The 12096-nt window shown below is 36.4% G+C and overlaps 1 long non-coding RNA gene across 1 annotated transcript; it reads right to left on the reverse strand.

Annotated features, from left to right (window-relative positions):
- Nucleotides 1-1739: 1739 nt before the first annotated feature.
- Nucleotides 1740-11353, reverse strand: LOC148953603 (uncharacterized). The gene is made up of 3 exons (XR_016141656.1): nucleotides 11230-11353; nucleotides 2734-2942; nucleotides 1740-2041 (listed from the first exon to the last, which is right to left on the reverse strand). It is a non-coding gene; the product is annotated as an uncharacterized LOC148953603 (long non-coding RNA).
- Between the last annotated feature and the right edge of the window lie 743 nt (nucleotides 11354-12096).

Raw genomic sequence — 12096 nt, forward strand, 5'->3', positions numbered from 1 at the left:
CAGGTTATTAAGCAGCTGAGAAAGGGCAAGGCTCCCGGGCACGACGGAATTGTGACTGAACACCTCCGCTGTGGCTCACCTCTGCTCATTGAGCACTTGACGCTGCTATATCAAATGTGCCTTGATTCTGGTGCAGTCCCTAAATCGTTTGCCCTAGGTATTGTGTCTAACGTCTTGAAGAAGGGAAAAAATCGTAACCTCTGCTCTAGCTATAGGCCTATAACAGTTTCTAGTACATTAAGCAAAGTGTTAGAGAGACTTCTGTTACCTGAGCTGTTACGAAAGTGTAAAATTGATAATCGACAATTCGGGTTCCGTCGCCACCTTGGTTGTGCATTTGCACATCGCCTTCTTACGCGTATAGTATCGAAAGCTCAGAATCAATCACGGACTCTTTTAATTTGTGCAGTAGATGTGTCCGCGGCGTTCGATTCGGTAATTCATTCAAAGTTAATTTTGAACCTGCTGCACCAAGGTGTGAACCCGCATGTAGCGGCCGTCCTATGGCACTGGTATTCGAGTAGCCTTATCCGTGTTAAGTTGAGTAGTGAACTCCTGTCGAAACCGATTAAGCTTCACCGGGGACTGCGTCAAGGGTCGGTTTTAAGCCCTGTACTCTTCAATTCACTAACCTCGTCGGTAACAAAAAAGATTAACGGTGGTTTTAACACTGAATGTATGGATGTGAGCCTACTGTGCTACGCCGACGACATATTACTGGTGAGCACATCGCTTTGTAACCTTCAAGCTAATATTGATCTCCTAAGTCGAGGTTATACTAATATTGGTCTGGTTATTAACCCTGCCAAAACAGAATTTCTTGTATTTGAACCCCCGCGTGCGCCGTCTGAAGTTTCCCGTCGCGAGGCTACCCGTGTTACCGTTGCAGGGCAAGTAGTACTTCCAAGCCGCAAGTTGAAGTACCTAGGTATCACATATGGAAGCGACCTCAGAAGCTCGCGTGCTCTTTTTGTTGACCAGGTTCTGTCGGGTTTTCGGTCTGGGTATGCTAAACTTGCAGCTCTGAAGTTTAAATTTAATAAGCATATCCTTGCTAGGTTGTATCGTGCCGTCGCTCTTCCCTTTGCTCACTACATCTCACCCGTTTGGCATTGGCTATCGAATTCGGATATGTTGCGAATCCGTTCAGGCTTTTGCAAATATTTAAAGTTTCTGCTTGGTCTGCCACTTTACCTCCGTAACACTGGTCTGCTAGAAAAGTATCATATACCTGATCCTGTTGAGTTCATGCCGAATTTTGAAAAACAAGCTCTCGTGAAACATAGGGCACTATTATTTGATTTCCCAGCGACTTTCTTGCTTGATAGTTGAAGTGTGATTTGTTTGTATTTAGTAGATTATTATGTTCGGTTGATTTGTTTTCGTCTTTATTTTCTCTTTTCTTTTGTTTTGCTCCGCTTCTTCATGCTTCTTTTTTATAAGCGGGTTTGTAATAAATTATTATTCATGAGCCTGCCGTTCAAGAAGGGCTCAAATCCTGCCAACATAGGAGTGGGCTAAGTATATTGGATCTTTCATAATGCTACCCGCTATAATTGTATCAAATGGGCTAAAAAGTCAGCCCTATAAACATATAAATTATGCATGGCAGAGTTGAATAACAAAACTCTGGCAATACAGAGGCTAAACTGCTTTTGCTTTATCCTACTATCCCCTGCTCCTCTTTTCAAGATCACTGTGGGTGTTTAGGTGAATGGGCATTGCGGATCTGTTAGCAATCTCTCAAACGTTTTGAATGTAAGCTGTTTTTGCACTCGATCTAAAATTCAGTAACAAGGCCTATATTGGCCAACAGATCATTTAAATCAATGTTAGAGGAAGCTACACTATATGTGTTCACCCCCTCATAAAAGAAGTTCAAATCCTCTCGTTCACTGTGTTTGGGGGCCTGTTGATCCTCATTATTGACACAGACACTTTCCCAAAACTGTTTCGGTGCCGACATGAGAGGTATCTTCTTTCCGTAAAAGAGATTGTAGATCCCTTTAGTGGCTGCTGTTTATATTGAGGCTAGGTGAACCTAGAATGACGTAAACAAGTTATTTTTGTATTTGAAATGACATGGTTTTACAAAGCTAAGAAATGATATTTTTGCCATGTTGAAAAGCATACAACATTTTTAAGGAAATGGAGTGGGTTGGGGACCAGAACACTCGAACAAGATATCTCCCAGCAACCTATTATATGCGTAAATTAATTATTACTTTTTAACTAGAAAAGAAATTTGGTAATGGATTCTCATTTTATCACCGAAGTCAAAACAGACATATAGACATAAAGTTATTTTGGGAAAGCGGGTTGGACCAACTGGATTAAAAGCATAATTTAAATCCCTTAAAGAATTTAAATTATGTGAAATGAGTAGATTACTAGGAAAATCATAGAAAAATTGATATTTTGGGCTTAGGGTAGGCTCTCTTAGACGTTTCCCTTGCGTAAGAAACTGAATTCGTTATTAAAAAGTTTTAGGTTTCTTGTTTCAAAATTAAATCAGTAATCTTTAGCCACTAAAACTGTTCACACAGTTTGACAGAGGTCCAGTAAATAAGTCATACATAATAAGGAAAAAATAAAACCTTAGTCACTTAAAGGTACTTAAAGCTGTATATTTTTGATTACTGGAATAAAGTATCTTTAATTTTTTGTATCTGGGATTTTCACTTCAATCAAATTATTGCTTAATTTTGTATACTAAGGTGAAAATTTACTTACAAAACGGCTTGTATTAATTCTTTCTATTTACACGACGAGGACAGAGGGCATTGAAGTCCCCTCAACATCACTCTGCATAGGTGGAGCAGGAGGCGGAAAGTCTCCACATCATCGCTCTGTATGAGTAGTGCAGGAGGCAGTAAAGCCCGCACATCATCTCTTGTCTTCCTCTTCTTTTAGGAACGGGATTTGACATGACTATGATTCTCCTGCAATACAGATTAAGAAAAATTTGAATTTTCACAAACAACTTACATTCTATCAACAGTTTACCTCGGCAAAATTAACAGCGACAACTCAAATTGAAGCTAATAAGATTTTCTACACAAAACTAGCAATAGAAATCTCACCCCCCCCTCCTTCCGCTTCAAAGATTAAATGCTAACATAATTTCCATTTTATTATGTCAATATTATGCTTATACCATAACTTGTTAATTTTAATAGGAAAAATACTTCTTTATCGTAAAAATCTAATTACTGTTAAACACAACTTTTCACATATTTGGATGATTTTTGATAAAAAGCCTCATTTACAGGTAGATTTTTGACAGGCGTTATTCACCTTACTTATGTATAATCTATCAAAGACGATTGGCATTTATTTGGCTAGAAGAAAATGTGCAAAAATATTTGTATTAAATCATTGATTTGCCAATCAAAAAGAGAAAAAATAACACAAGTCATCCATAATGACAATCGGAAGGATAGTGAGAGATGGGCATAGGGAAAGAGAGATAAAGCAAAAACATTAGCAAATATTTTGAATACTTATGGCATTGAAGAGGCATGGGGAGGCTTAACTCCCCATCCCATGATTTACCTAGGGTACTTAGAAATTAAATTCGTACCTGGAAATATATGCAGATTAAATCCTTTTTGCAATTTTGTGCACTGTCAAATATGATCAGAATTGTACTGTTAACTCTGCTCGCCTGCATGCGCATTCTACAGCTTGTAGGGGCAATGAACTACCCAGTAATGACAATTACACTATCCATTAATTTTGTAAGGCATTCCTGAGGATCTATATCCTCCAAAAAAAACCAATAATTGCAATTTCTAAGGCACTTGGGGGAGTAGTGAACTCTCGCACAAACGATGTTTCTACCCGGTAACACTCTAGGGAAGTTAGAGGAGCAATGGACTCCAAACAACCCTAGATGATAATGTTATTGGAAAACCCCGTTTAAGGGGTTGGCAACCATCTATGGCTTTCGCATTATCTGGAACCAAAATGGGTAAGCAACAAGTGTTTTTGGAAGCCGATTTGATGAGTTGGATGACACACCTTCATCATCTACATTAGACCTTTAAATTTGCAAAAAAACTACGTTATTTACAAGGTCGTTGGATAGATTTAAATTTCCATATGTAAATAGAGGGAATTTAACAATGGCCAAGCTTCTTAGAATAACAAATCATCGTTAAACCCCCTTCACGATCTTAAACTAGTAAGAAGAAAAGAATAGTGTGTATGTCTTGGCTCAGAAACCTTAATAGCATACTACTAGCTTAGCATAAACTCTAAAATGTATAGAGAATAACAGTCTTTTTATTTATTTGCCAAGTATTCTATCTTTTGCTTTACGTATTTTTGTTTCTGTTTTTAGTTTCTGGTTTTTGATCAGACGAATAGCCACGATAATTCACGATTTTTTTGTCATGTTGCAGCATAATCAAAATTTATATTTTCATTATTTTTTATTTTTTAATTATTCGTTCTACATTAAAAATTAGGTAGATAAACAGGCAAATATATATATATATTTTTAGAGGTAGATTCAAAGATAATACGGGGTTTTCCACTAAATGCTGTAAATGTTGATGCAGAGTATTTAAGTAGTACATTTCTTAGCTTAGTATTCAAGTAGTACAGTTATAAGCTAAAATAAAATTTCCTTATAAAAATCAATAAAATATTACTTTTCATTGAGCATTATTAACTATTATGTCATTTACATCTTTGAAGCTTGTTTCTAAAACAAATATATAAGTTGCAATTCTCAGACACGGAAAAAGTCCAAAGCCATCCTAATACTCCGAGATTTAATTTTTTTGTCTTCAATAATCAAGCGAAAGTAAAAATTGTACAAATCTAAAATTTTAAAAAAATATCCTTTGTAATTTCCGCTGCTTCCTTGAAAAAAAAATAAGTCTCAAACTATTTGCTGAAGCAGAATAGGCATGTGCAATGCTTCAAACTCTCTTTTTTAAACTAAAAGGCGAAATTTTAATTTTCTGGCGTATATCGCAGCTTTCATATATAACCTGACATCTTTAATCGCTTCGCGGCAAAGAATTCGTTTCTAAGACTAAATGAAATGACGTGCATAAGGGTTAAAGAGTGTTTGCCCTCCTCCCTCTAGGTTTTGGAGTAATGACCGGCTTGGATTCTTGTTTTCCAATTCGGATGATTATTTACTCCCACATGTGAACATATTTGTATTGAAGGAAGGGACCAGTATGGTTCATGTATATTTCTCAGCCAAATCTTGTTTTGAGAGTGTACTTCCCCAAGTTTTAACGTACTGCTATTTGTACTGTTATTTTAAAATAGTAAATTTATCAGTTTTCTAACGTTTACTTTTGTTTAATTTCTACTGCCATTTCGGAACAGTAAGTGATCAATATATGGATAGTGTCGAATTGATGTGGAAAGGATCATTAATTAAAGGACATTAATTTCTGCCTTACTGAAATAATGTCTTTAACCAAACAGTGCTCGGTACTTCCAAACATTTGTTTCCAACTAATTTCTTTCTTCTTCCCACCGAGTTGAGGATAGGATATTTCGAGTTGAGGATAAGACGAATGACTATTTCGATAATACCAGCATATGCCTACCTTTTTGTGTCACTTTCGGTTATTTAACTTGTTAGCTCAAAGGCAATCTCTACCATTAGACATTAAATTCGTGAAAGATTCAACGTAGGACATGGAAATCCATCACCGACGTCATGAGCTTACAATTGTTTGCTACGGTTGTAGCGAAGATGAATATAACAGAGGGGGGCAATACTACAAGGAATATTTATAGAAGCTGAAGGTCCGAAAAATTATTGTCGTTAAAAAATCAGTGACGAAATCTGCTTCTGCTGCATGGTAGGATTGTGAACTCTCTGGCTCTTACATTTCCCCCAACATACTTCTTCTGTCTAATACTTCCAAGCAACAGTATTAAAATAACAAACCATATCAGGTGCCTCATCAAAGGAGCCAAGGTTGAAAATTCTTTTATAATTTGTTTGATGTTTCAGCTTATCCCTGAGCAACGACAATTTTCCAGACATAAGAAAATTAAGAAATTACAACCATTTGGTAGTTTTTAAGGCTTAAGCTTGCCCTCCTCTTGAAATGGAAAATGTAAAATATAAGACGTATGAGTCCAGGGCCGTATCCAGGGGGGGGGGGGATCCTCCTTGTGTTTTTTTTTTGCTCGTTTTAAGTGTAGCCTCGTTATTTACTGTAATTTCTGTTGGTTTTGGGATTCCAATCTAGGAATCTAGAGATTCCAGGTGTTGCAGGGCAAGAGGGAACACTCAAAAGCTAACAAGAGTTTGATTTGAGGAAAAAGTAGAGTATCAGGGTCAGATATTTTAATGTAAAATCACAAAGAAGGAAAAACAAAACATTATGTAAAGTAACCAACAGAATAGTAAGCAAGTCAATCAAAGGACTCTTTTCTAATTTCCAGAAAAAGGATCTTAGTTCACTAATTACCGTTATTCGGTATAAATCCTCTGTCTTCTTGTAGTGGTTGGTGGGCTTTGAAAACAATAAAGTCCTACCTCATAGTGCTCAACGTGTCTTAAAGTTGTATAACTTATCATTGTTGGTCAATGATTTTTCTAATAGTTTTATTGCCTTTTTTGTAAGTTTGTTACTAGGGATGCTAGTAATATTTTTCGGTTGTGGTAGCAATCCCTCTCAGATTCACTTGAAAATCACATTGGAACCATTTGCTTAGACATGACTATATATCATGAATTATAAAATGGTCAATTCTTTTTGCTGTTTCCAAACAAATGATCCAGCGTAAATAAAAATCAAATACTGTCTATAAATTTTTTTTTAGGTGATGATCAGTTGTTTCATATGACCAAAAAATCATTTAAAGAGATAAAGTTAACCCCTTCCCATCCATGTTCTGAGTGTCAACGAGTGTAGCGGGAGACCAACGCTGAACATGAGTACCAGCTAAATTGTATTACTTTAAGAGGAAGGATAGTGTGAGAGCCTACAGGTCTAATAAGCTTGAACATGCCGATATGTTTCTCTAAATTAATTAAAAAAAACTTTTCCACACAACAAGTTTTTCAAATAAAAGTAAAGAACTCCATTAAACAAAAAATGAGCAAAAGTAAAATAAAATAATCTACCAAGCTCGAAACTACCACAAATCAGCACCAATAAATGAATAAAACCCAAAACGAACAGAAATTAAAATAAATAACCGAGTCAAACTCAAAACGAGCAGAAATTATCATAAGTTGGGCGCAAAACCCCTATGCTTTCCCAAGGCCAGAACAAAATTTGTACTTTACTGAAAGAATACAAATGAATGTCCATTGTCAGTTTAATATACATTTACTGATATTTAGTAATCAAAAAGTTAAAATTATTTGATTTATTAAAGTTATAAAAGTAAAAACATTTATATTTTTTTCAGTAAAGTGCAAATTTGTTCTGGCCTTGGGAAGGCATAGGGGTTTTGCGCCCAACTTATGTTAATTTCTGCTCGTTTTGAGTTTGACTTGGTTATTTATTTTAATTTCTGTTTGTTTTGGGTTTCATTTATTTATCGATGCTGATTTGTGGTAGTTTCGAGCTTGGTAGATTATTTTATTTTTGCTCATTTTTTGTTTAAAGGAGTTCTTTACTATTTTTTGAAAAACTTATTTTGTGAAAAAAATTTTTTTAATTAATTTCTATTCATTTTATATTGACATAGTCTTTTCAGGGAAAAAGAAAATAACACTTTAAATCTTTTCGTTTTTTAAGAATTTATAGTTTGGCCTGCTATTTGTATGTGGAGAAAAATTTTCAGCATTTTTTAACAACATACACCATGTTAAAAATCTGGACACAAATAGTACTGTTTAACTTATTTTCATAGCTCCTCTAGTTGACCTGAAATGGAAAACTTAATACCATTCGCCAAAAAAATCTGTTTACTTTCTTTGATAGCTTTGATACACTTACACTTTTTTGATTTGGTTAAATTTTAAGAGCAGAAGTATACTCGAAAGTTTAAACATAATACCCTCAGTCGTTCTTGGGATACTGCTGAGGTGCCTAATTGAGAATTAGCATTATCACAGTGCATTTTGATTTAATCTTGAGGCGATATTTAGTTTTTAAACATAATGGGCAAATAGGAGGGTGGGAGTGGAAGGGGGATTATTAGCCCTCCAATCACTTTCGACTATTCAAAAGGGCATCGACCCTTTCTATTTTCAATCGAAGCCCCTTTCGAAGTTCCCATGACAACTCCTTCGATATGAAGTGCCCTGGTCTAAACAGCAACAACAACAAAAAATATTACTAATCACTTACGACTATTAAAAAGGACACTAGCCCTTTGAATTTCAAATTGAAGAGCCCGTTTCTGAAGTTTCTACAACAACGTCTTCTATAAAAACCTATATATGCCCCCACGGCGTAACTTAAAACCCTTGCCCTGAGGGCTGTGGTGGAGTATCCTCCTCAAAAACATATTTTCTATCTGTAAATCAACTACGCTGAACAAAATGGCTATCTCAAAATTTTATTGGATGCGTTTGGGGGAATGATGGGCATGAGGGGGGGCTAGTTGCCCTCCAATCACTTTCGACTATTAAAAAGTGCACTAGCCCGTTGAATTTTCAATCAAATGAGCCCCTTTTGAAGCTTCTATGACAACGCCTTCTATAAAAACCTTATATACCCCAGGATATAACTTAAAACCCTTGCCCTGAGGGTTGTGAGTGAGTGTCCTCCTCAAAAACATATTTTCTATCTGGAAATCAACTACGCTGAACAAAATGGCTATCTCAAAATTTTGATTGGATGTGTTTGGGGGAAATATGGGCCTGGGGGAGGGGGGCTAGTTGCCCTCCAATTGCTTTCGACTATTAAAAAGGGCACTAGCCCTTTGAATTTTCAATCGAATGAGCTTTTTTTGAAGTTTCTACAACAACGCCTTCCACAAAAACATTAAATGCCCCCAGGGCATAAATTAAAAACCTTGCCCTGAGGGCTGTGGGGGAGTGTCCTCCTCAAAAACCTATTTTCTATCTGGAAATCAGCTACGCTGAACAAAATGGCTATCTCAAAATTTTGATTGGATGTGTTTGGGGGAATGATGGGCGGGGGGGGGGCTTGTTACCCTCCAATCACTTTCGACTATTAAAAAGGACACTAGCCACTCCAATTTCCAATCGAGTGAGCCCTTTTCGAAGTTTCTACGACTACTCCTTCGATACGAAGTAACCGGGTATGAAGAAAAAAAACAAAAAACAACACATTGTGCCCACATCGTTCTTTACTTAGGCAGTGCTAGCGCACAGCCTATGAAAAGGTGGATGTGAGAGGGGGGTTATTTACCGTCCAAATATATTTATCCTTGTATAGAAGGCGACAACGCCTTCTATAAGAACATTAAATGCCCCCTGGGCATAACTTAAAACCCTTGCCCTGAGGGTTGTGGGGAAGTGTCCTCCTCAAAAACATATTTTCTATTTGGAAATCAACTACGCTGAACAAAATGGCTATCTCAAAATTTTGATTGGATTTATTTGGGGGAATGATGGGCGTGGGAGGGGGGCTAGTTGCCCTCTAATCACTTTCGACTATTAAAAAGGGTACTAGCCCTTTGAATTTTCAATCGAATAAGCCTGTTTGGAAGTTTTTACGACAACACCTTATATAAAAACCTTATATGCCCCCAGGGCATACTTTAAAACCCCTGCCCTGAGGGTTGTGGGGGAGTGTCCTTCTCAAAAACATATTTTCTATCTGGAAATCAACTACGCTGAACAAAATGGATATCTCAAAATTTTGATTGGGTGTGTTTGGGGGAATTATGGGCGTGGGGGGGCTAGTTGCCCTCCAATCACTTTTGACTATTAAAAAGGGCACTAGCCACTGCAATTTCCAATCGAGTGAGCCCTTTTCGAAGTTTCTATGACTACTCCTTCAATACGAAGTAACCGGGTATGAAGAAAAAAACCCAAAAAACAACACATTGTGCCCACATCGTTCTTTACTTAGGCAGTGCTAGCGCACAGCCTATGAAAAGGTGGGTGTGAGAGGGGGGTTATTTACCGTCCAATCACTTTCAACTATTAAAAAAGGCACTTGTCCTTTGAATTTTTAATCAAATGAGCCCCTTTTGAAGGTTCTATGACAACGCCTTCTATAAAAACCTTATATGCTTCCAGGGCATAACTTAAAACCCTTTCCCCGAGGGTTGTAGGGAAGTGTATTCCTCAAAAACATATTTTCCATCTAGAAATCAACTACGCTGAACAAGCGTAGCTGCCAACTAGCGCGCTGCCTATGATGTAAATAAAAAAACCACGACCTAACTCGCTTTTTCCCCGAATCACAACATAGATCGTTTTCTACTGATTCACTTAATTTCCAGAGCTAAGACTTAGCGCAATCGCCCTGACTTGGCTCGTGTTTGCACCAATTCAAGACTTGACTCATCTTTGCAAGAACTCATACCAGATCAGCGCTTGGATCATTTACGGCCTAAACTTCAATTTTTCTCGTTTTTAACAGAAACAGGGATTGATTCGTTCTTCATTAAGTAAGCTAATAGCTAGTTTTTGAACAAAATTAGTTACCCTTTTGAAAATTTGTGCGTTTCTCCATTGAGCTTTGGCTTGACTGCCTTTTATCCCCTGTTTTCCCTTTTCCATCGAGTCAGTCAGCTGCTTACACTTACGCGGCGTTCACATGCGTGTCTAGCTAGAATCTTATGTCTAGATACATTTCTGGCCGGAAATCAATGTCTAGGAAATTACTGTTCATGAGAAGAATTCAGTGCTTAGCTAAACTAAGAATAATAGTTTCAAATAGATTACAGTTGTCACTTTTAGCCAATCAAGAGAGCTTCTGTGGGCAAATCTTTCCAAATTTTAATCTCTATTTTAACTGTCACGAGATAATGGATGATTCAAGCCAAACAATTGTCATTGTGTGCTTCACTATTATGTATCGCTTTGCATATTAGCCTAAAATGAAAAAAAAAACAATAATGAGAATAAAAAAAATTAAATTTTAGCTTGAAAATTTAAATATAGATGATGAAAATAGTGGAACTTGGCACATTTTGATTGGCTGTAATCGAAAATCCAAGACTATGAGTTCTAAAGTCTAGATCTGGAACTTCTAGACCAAATTTTACTTGTGGGCGGTAGTTGTCTAGACATTAATGTATGTCCAGACTCATGTCTAAATTTTGTATTCTAGCTAGACACGACATGTGAACGCTGCTTTAGCTTACCTTATCTGAGGTTGAGAATCCTTGCATGCTTCTATTTTAAAGAAATTGTATCATGATTGACTGTCTTCTCCAAAGGAAGAGATTGGTGGGCAAAGATTCTACAATTGTTTTACTTCGTCTTATTCACAGTGACATCAACCCAAGGAGGGTATCAGCTAAAACAGGAAAGACAATATCCGAATAAATGTTTTCGTCAACGACATTGAAAATGAGGTATTACAGACAAAGGCCTGCACACAGCAGAAAATTCATAATTTCTTCTGATGCTTCAGTTAAAAAAAATTTTGATTACCGACACTCTTCACAAAAACATTTCCGTGCAACGGACGTGGTTTTATAGGCAAAACACGCAACAGAAGTGCTTAGACTTTACTAATAGATAATGTAGAAAAGTTACCTGTTAAATGCTCGCTTTATCCCTAAGGAAGAAACACAGTTGTTCAAAATGAGAAAATTGAAAATATTTTACCTAATTTATTTTTCAATATGGAAGCATAAAATTTATTCTAGTATTTCATATCATAGGTTTAAAATAAAATACTATAAAAACTATGGTTCACAGTGAAAACAAAGAAACGATTTGTAATTGCAATTTTTTTTCGTAATCGTATTTGGGAACTAGCCACCTATTCAACTTAATGAAATGGTAATATACGAAACACATCTGTTCTAAGCAAATACTGTACTAAACTTCAACAAAATTAATTTCGTTTAAAGCTTGACTATTTAGTTCGACAAGGCAATCAAAGCCCGATTTTGTGGACCTCATAAATGTACTAAAAATTTGGTACCAAATGTAAGCCCTTCAAATGCAAACCATCGAATAATACTTTTTAATGTAATATACGAGTAACAAGGGTCAAGTGT

This window comes from Artemia sp. Qi Xiang Cuo, chromosome 4, assembly GCF_049724085.1.
Source record: "Artemia sp. Qi Xiang Cuo chromosome 4, ASM4972408v1, whole genome shotgun sequence".
Classification (NCBI taxonomy): Eukaryota; Metazoa; Arthropoda; class Branchiopoda; order Anostraca; family Artemiidae; genus Artemia; species Artemia sp. Qi Xiang Cuo.